The sequence below is a fragment of the Macaca mulatta genome, chromosome 1, assembly GCF_049350105.2.
Source record: "Macaca mulatta isolate MMU2019108-1 chromosome 1, T2T-MMU8v2.0, whole genome shotgun sequence".
In the NCBI taxonomy this organism is placed as follows: Eukaryota; Metazoa; Chordata; class Mammalia; order Primates; family Cercopithecidae; genus Macaca; species Macaca mulatta.
This window is the reverse complement of record NC_133406.1, coordinates 104,053,445-104,071,054: the sequence shown is the minus strand read 5'-3', so window position 1 is coordinate 104,071,054 and position 17,610 is coordinate 104,053,445. Positions and strand designations below refer to the sequence as shown.

The following is a 17,610-nucleotide window of genomic DNA, read 5'->3' as shown; positions in this document are numbered from 1 at the left end:
TTTGTCAGTCTTGCTAGGAGTTTCTCAATTTTATTGGTATTTTCCTAAGAACCAACTTTTGTTTGCTAAATTTTCCCAATTGTTTTCCTATTATCAATTTCACTGACTTCAGCTCAGATCTTTTCTATTTCCTTCCTTCTGCTTGCTTTAGATTTATTTTGCTCTTCTTTCTCTACTTTCTTGCTGTAAAAGCTTAATTATGAACTTCTTCTTAGCACTATTCTAGCCGCATGCCAGATTTTTTGACACATTATTAAGTTGTACATATTTGTATTAATTTCCTTTGATACTTTCTCTTTACTCATGAATTACTTAGAAATGTTGTTTAATATACATATTTTTAGAGATTTAAAAAACTTGTTATTGAGTTCTGACTGTATTTTTGTTATTGATTTCCAGTTTTATTCTATTATAGTCGGAGAACACATTCTGTCTGATTTCTCTACCCTTACATTTGTTGAGGTTTGTTTTATGGCCCAGGATATGGCCAGCTTTGGTGAATGTCTCATGGGCTCTCCTCCACACTGTGCCTGCTGTTGTTTCTTCTTTGGAATTCTAAGGTAATTTTTTTTTTGCCTTTTGTCCACAGTTAATAGTTGTTCTTCAGGAAGGATGGTCTGTGGGTGGGGTACGTTGCTATAATTAAAAGCAAGACTTCTCTGCACTTTTTAGTTCCATCTTTATTTCTGTATGATTTTACTTTCTTCTGTTTCTTTCCTGAGAATAATCAGTTTTTGTTTTATTTCTTCCTGTTCTTTGTCTATTTCTGTTTTTAAAATTTTTGATGCATGGTATTTTTTAATGTCGCCAAATGCTTGTTTAAGGATATTTAATTCTGTTTCATTGGGTTAGTATTTTCTTCTCCCTTGTAGTTGTTTTCTTGGGCATGGGGGATGGTGGTTATTGTAGTTGTCAACTCAAACATTTTTTTTTTTTCCGTCATTTCGTTTGCTTCACTTCTCAGCAAAGCCTTCTGGTCACCCAGTCTAAAATTTCGTCATGCCCCTCATATGTTCTCATCTTTCTTATCTACCTTTTTTTTTTCCTTTTTGCTGCTTATTACTATCTAACATATGTATTTTACTTATGTTGTCTATTGCCTTTCAACCTACCAAAGTATAAGCTCCAAGATGATTGGGACTTTTAAAAACATTGTTTCTCTACTATTAGTGCAAGGCATATAGTAGGCACTCAATTACTGCTTGTTGTATAAATAAATACATGAACAATTGATTAAACAAAGGTTTATTTTAATAAAGGTATCATGCTCCTTGACATTTATAGCCTTAATCAACTTTTTTTGTTATAGCCATATTGAAAAAAAAAAAAAACAAACAAACTCTATCACAATTTCGATCTTAATTTGAAGTGGTGTTTGCAGTACCAAGTCAAGAGTTTATTGAGTTTCTGTCTGCTGTCATCGTCATGTTAGAATATTGCCTTGTGCTGATACAATTCCTTCTCATGAAAAACAAAAAATACAAAGAACAACAAGAATGTAGAATGAGCCTTATTCCTACTAATGGAACTCCACACAATAATCCATATTTCTTGTCTGGCACCTGAAAATGTGAACAAATTTCATTATCTGACAAGTCTTGTTTACTTATTATGTTTAATAACCATGACAATATACATAAAGGACTGTTGAAAATGGAGAGTAATCCACCGGGTTAAAGAGAGCTCATCTCACCATTGCTGGAGGTTATTCCTCACTGTCTTATTTGACTCCTGTTTCAAAGAAGGGAATTATAGGAGGTTTTAGAGTGGTTTATAGTGGAAAAGAAAAATCTCAGAGACTGGATGTTCGAGAAACATTTTTTATTAGTGACTCATAAATAGGTTTAAATGTGGGTAGATGACACGGATGATGCTTTGGATATAGGCTATGCATGGATTTATTTTCTTTCTTAGGCTAGGAAGTAACACTATCCCACTCTGCTGTATTTAACAGTCAAAATGATTCTATATTCTCTGTATCTTTGATTGCAAAGTGATCTCTATTTATAACTATCATTTATATTCCACATTTGAAAGAAATATATTCACAAGCACCCAGGAAAAATGATTTATTATATGTGCCATATGAGTAAGAATTGATTACTTATCATTTATAACAATGTAAAAAATCCTATCCCACACATTAGTTGTGAGCCAGGCCGGATAAATGGGGATTTGAAAAGAAGAGAGATGAATGATAGGAGGGAAAGGAAACAAAGGGAGAGTGTTTGAGTCAAGGCAGTACTTTCCCCCTGCTTGAAACTGGAGGCAACTTCATTCCAGAGACATCTACAGAGAACTACAAGTTCTCTGTTATAAGGGGCTAAAAATAAATCATTTTATTCTTGGCCTTCAAGGACTTAGTTCAGGCACATGATGGGAATTAGAGCTAGATTTTAAAGTTCAGGGTAGAAGTGGATGAAAAATATAGCAAATAATCAGCCACAGATAGATCTGTCAGATTCTTATCGAGAAAAGTATGAATGGTTATCCAGGAATAGGGTTATCATGACCAGGTGATGCTTCTCCATGTCCAGAAACTAAAATATCTACATCAACACAACAAAAATCAAGATGAAAACATAGGAGTTATTGAAAGTAAAACCAAGGGCTTAATTTGATTAGTCCACCAAACTTATCCTGCCCTGCTTGCTTTTGGTTGTTTGCCTTTTGCTTTCGTTTTTGTTTTTCCCTGAAGCTGAAGGCATGGTAGCTGAAGGCTGCACCACTGAATGCTGTACCTAACCTTCACTGGCTACCTTACAGATAACATAAGTCACATGATAGTGGTCATTTCAGTTGTTTTTTAGGAACTTAGGGCAGCTCCTGTCCAGTTCAAACCAGTTGAGACTATGTACTCTTCAACTAGGCATGTGTACATACCTGAGAGGGAGCCTTTTGGTGTCAGAGGCAAAAACACCATTCTCAGATCATGCTAATGCTGATCTGAGACATATATCCTGTGAAATGCCATGGACCCCGATAATGCTGGCATAGATCACTGATTACCTCATTTTTACCCACTGCCATTCACCTTTCCCCATGTCTTAGACCACCCGCTTCTCTAATCCATAAATATTTCCTATCTTTGGGGAGGCGGATTTGAGAGCTGTTGTCCCACCTCCTTGCTGGGATGTCTAATTAATCTTTTCTTTTGCAAAAACCCATTGCCCCAGTAATTTATTTACTGTGCAGGTAGAATGAACCTGGCTGGTATCAAAAGTACACAAAGAGACCTCAACAAAATGATAGTATCATGATAACTGTCCTATACATAATACATTTTAATAAATGCATGATTTCTTCAGTCATCTAGAGTTCTGTCCTTCTCTGTTACTTTTAGTAGGTCAGACAATTGTTCAAAGTTTGCAGCAGCTTGAAAGCAAATTCTTTAGTGAAAGGTGCCAGGTCTCTGGGGATAACAAGAAACTAGGTCTTTCCTACTTGGTTCTGATGGAAGTGATGGTGGGAGGCAGAGGCTGCTGGCCTTGCTCCAATGCCTTCAAGTCTTCCTGGAGCTCACAGTTTTTTTTCTAGCTGTCATTCTCACATTATGATGAGCATCAAACCTCCAAGATTGGGACCCCTTTTTGTTTTCCACAGGGTGAGCTCTTCATGGGACAGCCATACACCCAAGTTTCCACTCACTTTCTTTCCTTACATGACACCCCCGAATCCAGGAACTTTCACATTGAGCCTTTGGGTCTGGCCCTGGAATAAGACTATTCTCATTTTCAGAGTTAGAGTTGTCAAATACTGATCTCTTGTCTTTGAAGGAGTTTGAATGGGAGAAGGGTAGGGGCTGAGTTCCTCTCAAATCATGAATATTTCTGAATTATCCAGAAATCTAAATGTCAAACAACCAAACAAATTGATAGTATCAGTGATTTATTCAAAATAATTTTGGGACAAGTGGCTAGTAACCGGGAAAAAAAAAATTGCGGAGTCTTATATCACTGCTGTAGTAGGCGGAATTTAAAATGTCCACCATGACCTTTGCTGGGTTACTGTCATGATTGCATTGTTATGCGGCACAGTTGTTATTAAAATAGGGAGATTATCCTGGATTATTCAGGTGGGCCACATGAGCCCTTACAAGCTGTAGAGAAAGAGCAGAAGTTAAGTCAGAGAGATCTACAGCTACAGTAGTGCTCTCCTGTGGACCCTGAAAGAGCAAACTACCTTATGCCTACTTGTGCACAAGGAGGCAGGTACAATGATTGGAGGCTACCTAATAGTTTATCAATAGATGAATAGACAACCCAGTCATGGAGGAACAGACTAATGGGCTAATGGATTAATGGGTTCTTATGAAAGTGGGACTGGTGCCTTTGGGAGAGGAAGAAAGATCTGATCTAGCACATTAGCATCCTCAGCCCCCACACTGTGTAATGTCCTGCACCACCCGGGACTCTTGAACGTCTCCACCAGCAAGAATCCCCTCACAGATGTGCCCTTTCCTTGGACATTAGACTTCTCAGCCTCAATCGTCATAAGAAATACATTTCTTTATAAATTATCCAGTTTCAAGTATTCTATAAGCACCAGAAAACAAAGACAGCCATTCTCTCAGAAAGGAACAACTTTTTGATTTTTTTTTTTTTTTTTGGATAGAGCCTCACTCTGTCACCAGACTGGAGTGCAGTGGCACGATCTCGGCTCACTACAACCTCTGCCTCCCGGGTTCAAGCGATTCCCCTTCCCTCAGTCTCCACAGTAGCTGGGACTACAGGCACATGCAGCCACGCCCGGCTAATTTTCTTTGTATTTTAGTAGAGACAGGGTTTCACTACATTGGCCAGGATGGTCTCGATCTCCTGATCTCATGATCCACCTGCCTCGGCCTCCCAAAGTGCTGGGATTATAGGCATGAACCAACATGCCCGGTTCAACTTTTTGATTTTTAACTAAATAGCACATTGAGTAAAATTTATTTTTCTTTTCTTTTCTTTTCTTTTTAAAATCATCTATTTCAGAAAGGTGATTCATGTATTCTCCATAGCTGAAGAACCGCTGACCCAAGATGACAAAATTACTGCTGATGGGCTCCAGGAGGTGTTTGAAACCAACGTGTTTGACTACTTTATCCTGGTAAAAAGGCTTTGAACTTTATAGGCTCATGTGCTCAGTGTTACAGTTCTAATGGCAGTGCTATTCTATTAAACTAATAGTTTTTGACTAATACTTTATACTTTATCCACAGGCCTATTTCTGCTGCTTCTGCTTCTGCTTCTCCGTCTGCTCCTGCTCCTGCTCCTCCTGCTTCTCCTTCTCCTTCTCCTTCTCCTCTCCTTCTCCTTCTTCTTTTTTTTTTTTTTTTTTTTTTTGAGAAAGAGTCTCGCTCTGTCGCCAAGGCTGGCTGAAGTGCAGTGGCATGGTCTTGGCTCACTGTAGCCTCCGCCTCCCAGGTTCCAGTGATTCTGCCTTAGCCTCCTGGGTAGCTGGGATTACAGGGGCCTGCAACCATGCCTGGCTAATTTTTATATTTTTAGTAGAAAGGCGGTTTCACCATGTTGGCCAGGCTGGTCTCGAACTCCTGACCTCAGGTTGGCCACCCACCTTGGCCTCCCAAAGTGCTAGGATTACAGGTGTGAGCCACTGTGCCCGGCCCCTATTTCTTCTTTTACCACAATTCTAAAGGGTAAATTTTGAGGGAAAAAGTACAAACCAAAGAGAAATTGCATGCAGAATGATCTGAGATACGTAGATCAGTCCCATAAAGAACGTTGTTCTCTGCTAGGCATATCTCCAGCTAGAAGAGGACAGCAGGCAAGTTAAATGGAAGGCAATTTTTCATACCCATTTGTTAGATGTGTCATGTACTAACAACTGTCTTACATTAGTTAAATGTGTACAGTGTCAGTGTCAGGTACTGATGAAGAATGGTAAGCACAGGTTAGACCAGTGTTCAAAAAAATTAGTTTCATCTCTTTCCAAATGTAGAGATTTTCTGGCTTCTGTGAAATTTTCTTCTGTGCTCTGTCCTGAGTCACATATGTCACACATAATACTACTTTAATATCTGAATCAAGTAATTCCTGACTCTGGTAGGGGTCAGATATAATATGTGGATATTGGATAAACTACTTTTGCATCTAGAATTGCATGTCACAGAATTTGCATCTCATTATACTCAGGGACAATATCCAAGATAGGCGAGAACTAGATGGCATATGGGAGTCAAGTAGTCAGAAGAAATATAAGACATAGAACTAGAACAGAGTCTTGGAGCTTCCTAGAGGAAGAGGAAACCAACTCTTTAGTCAATGAGGTTTGGGGCAGGAGGGGGAAGCAGCACCAGCAGGCTCAGCACATTGTTATTATATTTACCCACTGGTGTGAAAGTAGTCCAGAACTTAAAAACCAATACAGTTGTACTGGATGAATATTTGAATCATAATTCTATTGCTAAACATTTTATGATTTATCTCCTTAACTCTATTTATTTTCATCCCTCTACAGTATAGCGGTTGCATGTCCAAGTTCCAAAGCCAAACTGCCTGCATTCACATTTCAGCTCCATCACTTATTAGCTGAAGGACTTCGAACAAGTTACTGATCTTTCTGGATTAAGTTCAAGTTTCCTCATTTGTAAAATAAGAGGTAATAGTCATTACCTCATAAAAGTATTGAATATCAAATGAATGAATATATATATACACACAAACATATAATTGCATATGCATATATTAAGTTTCTCATAGAATGCTTTTAATTAAACAATTTAAATTTCCTTACTTGGATGAATGGAATAAAAACAGAAGCAGAGTGGGGCTACAAGTTTTTATTTTTGCTCCTTCATGGTGTGGCTTCTCTTTATGAATAGGTGGATGTATGAGTAGAGATTTGGAATCTTACAGCACTTTGGAAAGCAAACCTTGCTATAAAGTTAATGTGTATGTTTTTATAAGCTGAGACATCTTCAGTTTTCTAAGATGGCTCTTCCCCAGTTTCTAATATTCAATGTGTTACTTATGGTAAAGCAAATTGATATAACCCCCAAATCTCAATGGATTTAATACAATACTTGGTTCTTACTCACATAAAGGTGATTTAGTGGTTAGAGGGGTAGTGTTAGAGACGTGTGAATGAGAACAACTCCATCTTGAACAGGAGCTGGGTAAAATGAGGCTGAGACCTACTGGGCTGCATTCCCAGATGGTTAAGCCATTCTAAGTCACAGAATGAGATTGGAGGATGGCACAAGATACAGGTCATAAAGACCTTGCTGATAAAACAGGATGCAGTAAAGAAGCCCACCAAATCCCACCAAAACCAAGATGGCCATGAGAGTGACCTCTGGTGGTCCTCACTGCTACACTCCCACCAGTGCTATGACAGTTTACAAATGCCATGGCAATGACAGGAAGTTACCCTATATGGTATAAAAAGAGGAGGCATGAATAATCCACCCCTTGTTTAGCATATCATCAAGAAATAACCATAAAAATGTGCAACCAGTAGCCCTTGGGCCTGCTCTGTCTATGGAGTAGGTATTCTTTTATTCCTGTACTTTCCTAATCAACTTGCTTTCACTTTCCTCTGTGGACTTGCCCTGAATTCTTTCTTGTGTGAGATCCAAGAAGCCTCTCTTGGGGTCTGGATTGAGACCCCTTTCCTGTAACAGTAGGAGTCCTTGCTCTGCTTCATATAGTCATTCAAGGATCCAGGCAGATGGCGGCTCTGCCTCTTTTTATCCATGTATTTTGAGATTAGTCTGTCAATATCCATTTAACATTTAGGGAAGAGAGAACATTACATGTGGGAGGTTTATATGAGCCTGATCTCAAAATGTACATATAATTTCAGTTTACATTCTGTCAGCAAAAGTAATTTATATGACATACCTAACTGGAAGGGAAATTGGAGAATAGATTCTAGCTGAGTACACAAGAAGAAATGTACATAGGTTTGTGAATAGTTAGCTGTTGTTACTACATGTAGAATGGGGCTGATAACACAACCTGGCAGCTTGTTTCTAAGGATCAAAGATAATGCCTTTAAAGTGTGCAGCACTGTTCCTGGAAACTAGGAGGTCCTCAATAAGTTAAAATGCCATGTGGAGATTATTTTTATTATTATAGCTGAGGAACTGTTTTGGTTTTCTTTACCTAGTGTTTGTGGGCTTGGTTGACTTTGCTTATTTATTTATGCAGGTGTCAAATACTTCTGCAAACTCCCATATCACATTTTAAGATACAGTTTTTTGTTGTTGTTGTTGTTTGACTTCAGATTGAAGAGCTAGAACCTCTCCTCTGTCTCTTGATTATCTTGGATACAACCTGCAGTGCCTGGAAATCCCATTTCAGGCTTGAAAACATCCAGCACAGCAAAGGCCAGGAGCCAGAGAGCTCTCCCAGATCACCACTGCCCTGAGTGTGGCTTTGAACAGAAACTTCAACCAGCAAGTGAGGCCTGTCTCAGTGATACGGAGATAGCAGAGCAGGAGCTTCTTTGTTACTGTTGAATTCCTGATTATGAGGCTGACTACCAAAAGAATTGCGGTAGTTTCAGAAAGTTCAGTATAGTCACTTGAGCAGGATTGCTGTGAGGATAACATAGGACACAAGTGGTCCTAGTTGGTATAAAATAACATTTTAGAGTAGTGAATATGTCCTTATGGCTCTCTACTTATATGGAGCCTATTCTCTTGCATTCTGAAACTCTTTGGGACATCTGATTTATCTAACGGATGATAATAAAGCTATGGCTACTTGCTATGGGACTGTCCTGGGCTCTTTATCTGTATTAGAAGCTTGTGAGGTAGCTGTGATATCTCCATCTCTCAGAGGAGAAAACTAAGGTACAGGAAAGACAGTATTCATCTAAGATCACCTGTTGGGATCTGAGGTATAAATTAATTACAACACTTTCCTTTTCAGTAAATGCGCTATTTGAGTAACATATGTGAAAAGAAAGTATCTTGGCACCCCAAAATTACTAAGGAAAACTCAAAGTGGAAACTGATTAAGGCAAACCTTCCTCCAATTCCATTCAAAATTATCCCCTCTGCTCACTGAGGGGATGCCCGGGAGGGCCGTCCCCAAAGGCGCAGGCGCCGGTTCCCTACCATTCGCGGTGCCTTCCCGCTCCCGGTGCCTTCCCGCTCCCGGAACGCCCAGGATATTCAATCCACTCATCGGGCGCCGCCTCAACCTTCCAAACCGGGGGAAGGGGCGGGCAGGGGCAGCGGGTGCCACACACGCCAGCCAAGACCTCCGATCCAGAACGCAGGGGCTGCTGTATCCGGGGGAAGGACATTGTTTCGACAGCCACCAGGAAAACAGTCCCAGTGCACCCGGATTCCCATTGCCACCAACTTCGTGTAAACTCCTGTCCGGAGAACACGCCAGAGACCCAGGCCTCGGGCCCCGTGGACACGCCCGGTGCCACGGATCCCGCTAAACTGGCGGGCGCACTCTGAAAATCTCGGGGCCCGCCGCACCGCACCAAGAGCACAAGGAGGTGCCAACAAAGGAAGGAGCCTACGAAACCCACCTCCAAATCAAGCAATTAATCCAAGACAAAACCCGTCACAGCGCTCCGTTGCTCCTCTCGAATGGATGGCCTGGCCACCCTGTTCTGGCCCAGCCCAAGCCCCCTCCACCCTATCCCAGCCTGCCCAAATGGGCCCTGCCTACTGGAGCAGGGCGCTACCTCTCCAAGGCTCTATCACTCTTGCTCTCTAGCTCCGTCCCCCTCTCTCTTCTGGGTTTGCCCCTGCACCTCGCGCTACTTCTGCCGCCTTCCCTCTGTCTCTCTGTCTCTCTCTCTTCCTCTGTCCCTCTCTCTTTCTCTGCCTCTCTGTCTGTCTCATTCCCTCTCCCCCTCCCCTGTTTCTCTCGATCGCTCTCTCCCTCCCTCGGTTTCAATCTCTCCATCCATCTCTTCCTTGTTCTCCTTCAAACCGTTTGTGTGTGCGTGCACGTGTGTGTGTGTGTCTGTGTGCGCGTGTGCGTGTGTGTGTTCCTGCGCGCGAGCGCCCCGGTGTGTCTGTGTGTAGGGCTGTGGATTTGCTCCTGGTGGTGGTGGGGTGTGTCTGGGTTTCTCTCAGCCCCTCTGGATGGGGATCAGGCTGCCGTCTCTAGTGCCGGCCCGGGGCAAAGCAGGGCCATCCCCCAACCGCCAACCCCCCACGCCTTCTTGCCCAGTGGCCGGGTTTTGCTCTGGACAAGCTACCGTGGTGGGAGCGTTGTGAGAAAAACGCCACTCGTGTCTCGTCCGTCTGTTCCCCCTTGGCCAGCCCTGACGGCTCTGGGTGGGTGGGGCAAGAGGGGCCCTCACAGAAGCCCCTGAGAGGCAAGGAATCCAAAAGAATATCTCCGCGACAGGGCGGAGTACTGGACGGGGTGCCAGGATCATGGGCCCTGGGCCCTGACGCCTCGGAGCACTCCCTGTTCCGAGCGGACCCAATGTGGTGGAAGCTAGGGAGCTCAGGAGCTGGAGAAGACCGCAGGCGAGCGGCTCCGGGGTACCGATGCGAGCCCGGCAGCCCCGGGCTGGCGGTGCCGGTTGGAAGCCGGCAGGCATGGCTGGGCCGGGCTCTTGGGGCAGCCAGGCTCCTCTGCCGGGTTCTACAGCCATACCACCCTGAACACGCCCGATCTCGTCTGATCTCAGAAACTGAGCATGATCGGGCCTGGTTAGTACTTGGATGGGAGACCACCTGTGAATACCGGGTGCTGTAGGTTTTTTTGCTTTCTTTCTTTTCTACCTTCCTTTCTTTCCTTCTCTCTCTCTCCTTTCTCTCTCTCTCTCTTTCTTTTTCTTTCTTCCCGTCTTTCTTTTCTTTCTTTCTCTCCCTTCTTTTCTTACCATCTTTCTTTCTCTCTTTCTTTCTTTCTTTCTTCCTTCTTTCCTTCTTTCTTTCTTTTCTTTCTCTCTCTCTCTTTCTTTTTCTTTCTCTCTTTCGTTCTTTCTTCCTTTCTTTCTTTTCTTTCTTTCTTTGTTCCTTCTTTCCTTCTTTCTTTTCTTTCTCTCTTTCGTTCTTTTTTTCTTCTTTCTTCCCTTCTTCCTTTCTTTTCTTTTTCTTTCTTCTCTTTCTTTCCTTTCCTTTCCTTCCCTCCCTCCCTCCCTCCCTCCCTCCCTCCCTCCCTCCTTCCTTCCTTCCTTCCTTCCTTCCTTCCTTCCTTCCTTCCTTCCTTCCTTCCCTCCTTCCTTCCTTTCTTCCTCCCTCCCTCCCTCCCTCCCTCCCTCCCTTCCTTCCTTCCTTCCTTCGTCTTCCAGTCAGAGTCTTGCTCTGTCACCCATGCTGGAGTGCAGGGGCACCGTTCTTGGCTAACTGTAAGCTCTGCCTCCCGGGTTCAATGCCATTCTCCTGCCTCAGCCTCCCCAGCAACCGGGCCTACAGCTGCCCGCCACCACTCCCGGCTCATGCTTTTGTAGTTTTAGTAGAGCCGAGGTTTCACCGTGTTAGCCAGGCTGGTCTGGATCTCATGACCTCGTGATCTACCTGCCTCAGCCTCCCAAAGTGCTGGGACTACAGCTGTGATCCACCGCGCCCTGCCTGCTGTAGGCTTTTGTGGCTTCCATCCTCCCTCCTATCACCCTATTGTCGCCATGCTTCCCAACCTCCCCTGACTCTGCTCCCCCTTTATCACCCGCCTACACCTCCCCCACCGCAGCCGGGGAACTCCTCCTGGGGTCCGCCACCAAAGCACCACTGGGCAGCAGCATCCCACTGCTTCCACCTCACCGCCGCCCCACCAGGAGCTCCAGCCCGGGAGGGCAGGGGGCTGGATCCCAAAGGCGCAGGCGTGTGTTCCCTGCTTTTCACAGTGCCTTCCAGCTCCCGGAACGCCCAGGCCATTCAATCCACTCATCGGACACCACAGCAACCTTCCAAACTGGATGAAGGGGCAGGCAGGGGCAGCAGGTGCCACACAGGCCAGCCAAGACCTCCGCTCCAGAGCGCAGGGGCTGCTTTATCCTGGTGAAGGATATTGCTTCGCCAGCCACCAGGAAAACAGTCCCACTGCACCCGGATTCCCATTGCCACCAACTTCGTGTAAACTCCAGTCCCGAGGACGTGCCAGATTCCCAGGCCTGGGGCGACATGGGCACGCCTGGTGCCACGGCTCCCATAAAACGGTCGGGCACACTCTGCAAGTCAAGGGGCACACTGCACCACACCAAGAGCACAGGGAGGTGCCAACAAAGGAAGGAGACTACTAAACCCACCTCCAAAACAAGCAATTAATCCAAGACAACACCCGTGTCAGCGCTCCGTTGCTCTTCTCCCATGGAAGGCCTGGCCACCCTGTTCTGGCCCAGCCCAAGCCCCTTCCACCCTATCCCGGCCCGCCCAAAAGGGCCCTGCCTATGGGAGCAGGGCGCTACCACTCCAAGACTCTATCACTCTCGCTCTCTAGCTTCCTCACCCTCTCTCTTCTGGGTTTGCCCCTGCACCTCTTGCTACTTCTGTCACCTTCCCTCTGTCTCTCTGTCTCTCTCTCTTTCTCTGTCCCTCTCTCTTTCTCTGCCTCTCTGTCTCTTTCTCTCTCTCCCTCTCCTGTCTCTCTCGATTGCTGTCTCTCTCCGTCCCTCGATTTCAATCTCTCCATCCATCTCTTCCTTGCTCTCCTTCAAGCCATTTGTGTGTGCGTGCGTGCGTGTGTGTGTGTGTCTCTGTGTGTGCCTCAGCCCCTCTCGCCGGGGATCAGGTTTCCGGCTCTAGTGCCAGCCAGGGGCAAAGCAGGGTTATCCCCCACCACCGAACACCCCACGCCCGCTTGCCCACCAGCTGGGTCTTGGTCGGGACAAGCCACCGTGGTGGGGGCGTTCTGAGAAAAGGGCCAGGCGCTGCTGGTCTGACTGTTGGCCCTTGGCCAGCCTTGACGGCTCTGGGTGGGTGGGGCAAGAGGTGGCCTTGCAGGAGCTCCTGAGCGGCCAGGGATGCGAAAGAATACCTCCGAGACAGGGCGGAGGACCGGATGGTCCCGAAGCTAAGCAGGGTCGGGCCTGGTTAGTCCCCCCATTGTCGCCATGCTTCCCAACCTCCCCTGACTCTGTTCCCACTTTATCACCCGCCTACACACCCGCCGCTGCCGGGGACTTCCTCCAGGGCTTCCGCCACGAAAGCACCACGGGGCAGCAGCATCCCACCGCTTCCGCTTCGCTGCCGCCCCGCCAGGAGACCGGCTCCAGCCTGGTAGGGCACCGGGCCGGACCCCAAAGGTGCAGGCGCGGGTTTCCTGCAGTTCGTGGTGCCTACCCACTTCCGGAACGCCCAGGCGATTCAATCCACTCATCAGGCGCCGCCAGAAACTTCCAAACCGGGGGAAGGGACGGGCAGGGGCAGCGAGTGCCACACACGCCAACAAAGACCTCCGCTCCAGAACGCAGGGGCTGCTTTATCCGGAGGAAGGACATTGCTATGCCACCCACCAGGAAAACAGTCCCTGTGCACCCGGATTCCCATTGCCACCAGTTTCGTGTAAACTCCAGTCCCGAGGATACGACAGAGACCCAGGCCTCGGGCCCTGTGGGCACACCCGGTGCCACGGCTCCCGCCAAACGGGCGGGCACACTGTGCAAATCAAGGGGACCACTGCACCGCACCAAGAGCACAGGGAGATTCCAAAAAAGGAAGGAGTCTACGAAACCCACCTCCAAGGCAAGCAATTAATCCAAGACAAAACCCGTCTCAGGGCTCCGTTGCTCCTCTCGCATGGATGGCCTGGCCACCCTGTTCTGGCCCAGCCCAAGCCCACTCCACCCTATCCAGGTCTGCTCAAAAGGAACCTGCCTACCGGAGCAGGATGCTCCCTCTCCAAGGTTCTATCGCTGTGGCTCTCTAGCTCCCTCCTCCTCTCTCTTCTGGGTTTGCCTCTGCACCTCGCGCTACGTCTGTCACCTTCCGTCTGTCTCTCTGTCTCTCTCTCTTTCTCTGCGTCTTTGTCTGTCTCTTTCCCTCTCCCCCACCCATGTCTCTGTCGATCGCTGTCTCTCTCCCTTCCTTGGTTTCAATCTCTCCATCCATCTGTTCCTTGCTCTCCTTCAAGCCATTTGTGTGGGCGTGCATATGTGTGTGTGTGTGTTTCTGTGTGCACACGCGCGTGTGTGGGTTCCTGCGCGTGAGCGCCCAGGTGTGTCTGTTTGTGGGGCTGTGGATTTGCTCCTGGTGGTGGATCCCCTCTCGCCGGGGATCAGGATTCTGGCTCTAGTGCCAGCTCCGGGAAAAGCAGGGCCATCTTCCAACCCCCAACCCCCACTCCCTCTTGCCCACCAGCCGGGTCTTGCTCGGGACAAGCCACCGTGGATGGGAGACAACCTGGGAATACCGGGTGCTGTAGGCTTTTTTGCTTTCTTGTCTTTCTTTCTTTTCTACCTTCCTTTCTTTCCTTCTCTCTCTCTCCTTTCTTTTTCTTTCTTTTCTTTCTTTCTCTCTTTCTTTCCTCCTTTCTTTTATTTCTTTCTCTCTCTTTCTTTCATTCTTTTTTTCTTTCTTCCTTTTCTTCCTCTCTTTCCTCCTTCTTTCTATCCTTTCTTTTCTTTATTTCTCTCTCTTTCATTCTTTCTATTCTTTCTTTCTTTCTTTCTTTCTTCTTTCTTCACTTCTTTCTTTTCTTTCTTTGTCTCTTCTTTCTTTCCTTCTTTCTGCCCCTTTCTTTCTTTCTTTCTTTCTTTCTTTCTTTCTTTCTTTCTTTCTTTCTTTCTTTCTTTTTTTTTTCTTTCCTTCTCTCTCTCTCTCTGTCTCTCTTTCTCTTTCTTTTTCTTCCCGATGGAGTCTCACTCTGTCACCCAGGCTGGAGTGCAGTGGAGTGATCTCAGCTCACTGTAAGCTCCAACTCCAGGGTTCACGCTATTCTCCTGCCTCAGCCTCCCCAGCAGCTGGGACTACCGGCGCCCGCCACCAAGCCCGGCTCATGTTTTGTAGTTTTAATAGAGACTGGGTTTCTCCGTGTTAGCCAGGCTTGTCTGGATCTCCTGACCTCGTGACCCACCCATCTCGGCCTCCCAAAGTGCTGGGATTACAGGCGTGATCCACGGTGCCCGGCCTGCTGTAGGCTTTTGTGGCTTCCCCCTCCCTCCCTTCCCCCTACTGTCGCCATGCTTCCCAAACTCCCCTGACTCTGCTCCCACTTGATCGCCCGCCTACACCCCCACCACAGCCTGGGACCTCCTCATGGGGGTCTGCCACCAAAGCACCACCGGGCAGCAGGACCCCACCCCTTCCGCCTCGCTGGCGCTCTGCCAGGAGCCCGGCTCCAGTCCAGGAGGGCAGGGGGACGGATCCCAAATGCGCAGGCCTGGGTTCCCTGCCATTCGTGGTGCCTTCCCGCTCCCGGAACGCCCAGGCGATTCTATTCACTCATTAGGCGCCGCCACAACCTTCCAAACGGGGAGAAGGGTCAGTCAGGGGCAGCGGGTGCCACACACGCCAGCCAAGAACTCTGCTCCAGAACGCAGGGGCTGCTTTATCCAGGGGAAGGACATTGCTTCGCCAGCCACCAGGAAAACAGTCCCTGTGCACCCGGATTCCCATTGCCACCAACTTCCTGTAAACTCCAGTCCCAAGGTCACGCCAGAGACAATGGCCTACGGGCCCCGTGGGCAAGCCCTTTGCCACTGCTCCCGCCAAACGGACAGGCAAACCCTGCAAATCAAGGGGACCACCGCACCACGCTAAGAGCATAGGGAGGTGCTAACAAAGGAAGGAGCCTATGAAACCCACCTGCACAGCAAGCAATTAATCCAGGACAAAACCCGTCTCAGCGCTCCGTTGCTCCTCTGGCATGGACGGCCTGGCCACCCTGTTCTGGCCAAGCCCAAGCCCTCTCCACCCTATCCTGGCCTGCTCAAAAGGGCGCCGCCTACCGGAGCAGGGCGCTCCCTCTCCAAGCCTTTATTACTCTTGCTCTCTAGCTTCCTCCCCCTCTCTCTTCTGGGTTTGCCCCTGCAGCTCACGCTATTTCTGTCGCCTTCCCTCTGTCCCTCTGTCTCTCTCTCTTTCTCTGTCCCTCTCTCTTCCTCTGCCTCTCTGTCTGTCTGTTTCCCTCTCTCCCTCCCCTGTTTCTCTAGATCGCTGTCTCTCTCCCTCCCTCGGTTTCAATCTGTCCATTTATCTCTTCCTTCCTCTCCTTCAAGCCGTTTGTGTGTGCATGCATGTGTGTGTGTGTGTGTGTGTGTGTGTGTCTGTGTGTGTGTCTATGTGCGTGAGCTCGCGCAAGTGTTGGTTCCCGTGCACGAGCGCCCGGGTTTGTCTGTGTGTGAGGCTGTGTATTTGCTCCTGGTGGTGGTGGGGTGTGTCTGGGTTTCTCTCAGCCCCTCTCTCCGGGGATCAGGCTTCTAGCTCTAGTGCCAGCCCGGGACAAAGCAGGGCCGTCTCCCAACCCCCAAACCCCCACGCCCTCTTGCCCAGCGGCTGGGACTCGCTAGAGTGGTGGGGGCGTTGTGAGAAAAAGGCCATGCGCCGCTGGGCCGGCTGTTTGCCCTTGGCCAGCACTGACGGCTCTGGATGGGTGGGGCAAGAGGGGCCCTCGCAGGAGCTCCTGGGCAGCCACGGATCCAAAAGAATACCTGTGCGACAGGGTGGAGGACCCGATGAGGTCCCAGGATCGTGGGCCCTGGACCCTGACGCCTCGGAGTGCCCCCTGTTCTGAGCTGACCCGACGTGGTGGAAGCTTGGGAGCTCGGGAGCCGGGGGAAGGCCGCGGGCGAGCCACTCCGGGGTCCCGATCCGAGCCCGGCGGGCCCGGGCCGGCGGTGCTGGCTGGAAGCCGGCAGGCATGGCTGGGCCGGGCTTTTGGGGCAGCCAGGCGCCTCTGTTACTCTCTACTGCCATACCACCCTGAACGCGCCCGATCTCCGAAGCTAAGCAAGGTCGGACCTGGTTAGTATTTGGACGGCAGACCGCCTGGGAATACTGGGTACTGTAGGTTTTTGGCTTTCTTTCCTGACTTTCTTTCTATTCTACCTTCGTTTCTTCCCTTCTCTCTCTCTGTTCTTTCTTTCTCTTTCTTTCCTTCTTTCTTTCTCTCTTTCTTTCTTCTTCTTTCTTTCTTTCTTTCTTTCTTTCTTTCTTTCTTTCTTTCTTCGATTTTCTTTCTTTTCGTTCTTTCTCTCTCTTTCTTTCTTTCCATCTTTCTTTCTTTTCTTTCTTTCTTCTTTCTTTCCTTCTTTCTTTCTTTTCTTTCTCTCTTTCTTCTTTCTTTAATTCTTTCTTTTCTTTCTTTATTTCTTTCCTTCTTTTCTTTCTTTCGTTTTCTTTCTTTCTTTTCTTTCTTTCTTTCCTTCTTCCTCTCTCTTTCTTGCCTTCTTTCCTTCTTTCTCTCTCTCCTTCCCTCCCTCCCTCCCTCCCTTCCTTCTTTCTTTTCTTTTCTTTTCTTTTCTTTTCTTTTCTTTTCTTTCTTTTCTTTTCTCTTTTCTTTTCTCTCTTTTTCTTCCAGAGTCTCACTCTTTCACCCAGGCTGGAGTGCAGTGGCCCGATCTTGGCTCACTGTAAGCTCCGCCTCCCGGGTTCACGCCATTCTCACGTCTCAGCCTCCGGAGCAGCTGGGAGTACAGGCGCCCGCCACCACACCCGGCTCATGCTTTGTAGTTTTAGTAGAGACGGGGTTTCACCGTCTAAGCCTGGCTGGTCTGGATCTCTTGACCTCGTGATCCATC

At 47.6% G+C, this 17,610-nt stretch overlaps 1 long non-coding RNA gene and 1 pseudogene across 1 annotated transcript; both read left to right on the top strand.

The window, feature by feature from the left end:
• Positions 1–433: 433 nt before the first annotated feature.
• Positions 434–8,718, top strand: LOC114669997 (uncharacterized). Its single transcript, XR_013395600.1, has 3 exons — positions 434–560; positions 4,977–5,091; positions 8,233–8,718. It is a non-coding gene; the product is annotated as an uncharacterized LOC114669997 (long non-coding RNA).
• Positions 8,719–10,572: 1,854 nt separating this feature from the next.
• Positions 10,573–10,691, top strand: LOC144338831 (5S ribosomal RNA; annotated as a pseudogene).
• Positions 10,692–17,610: the final 6,919 nt, after the last annotated feature.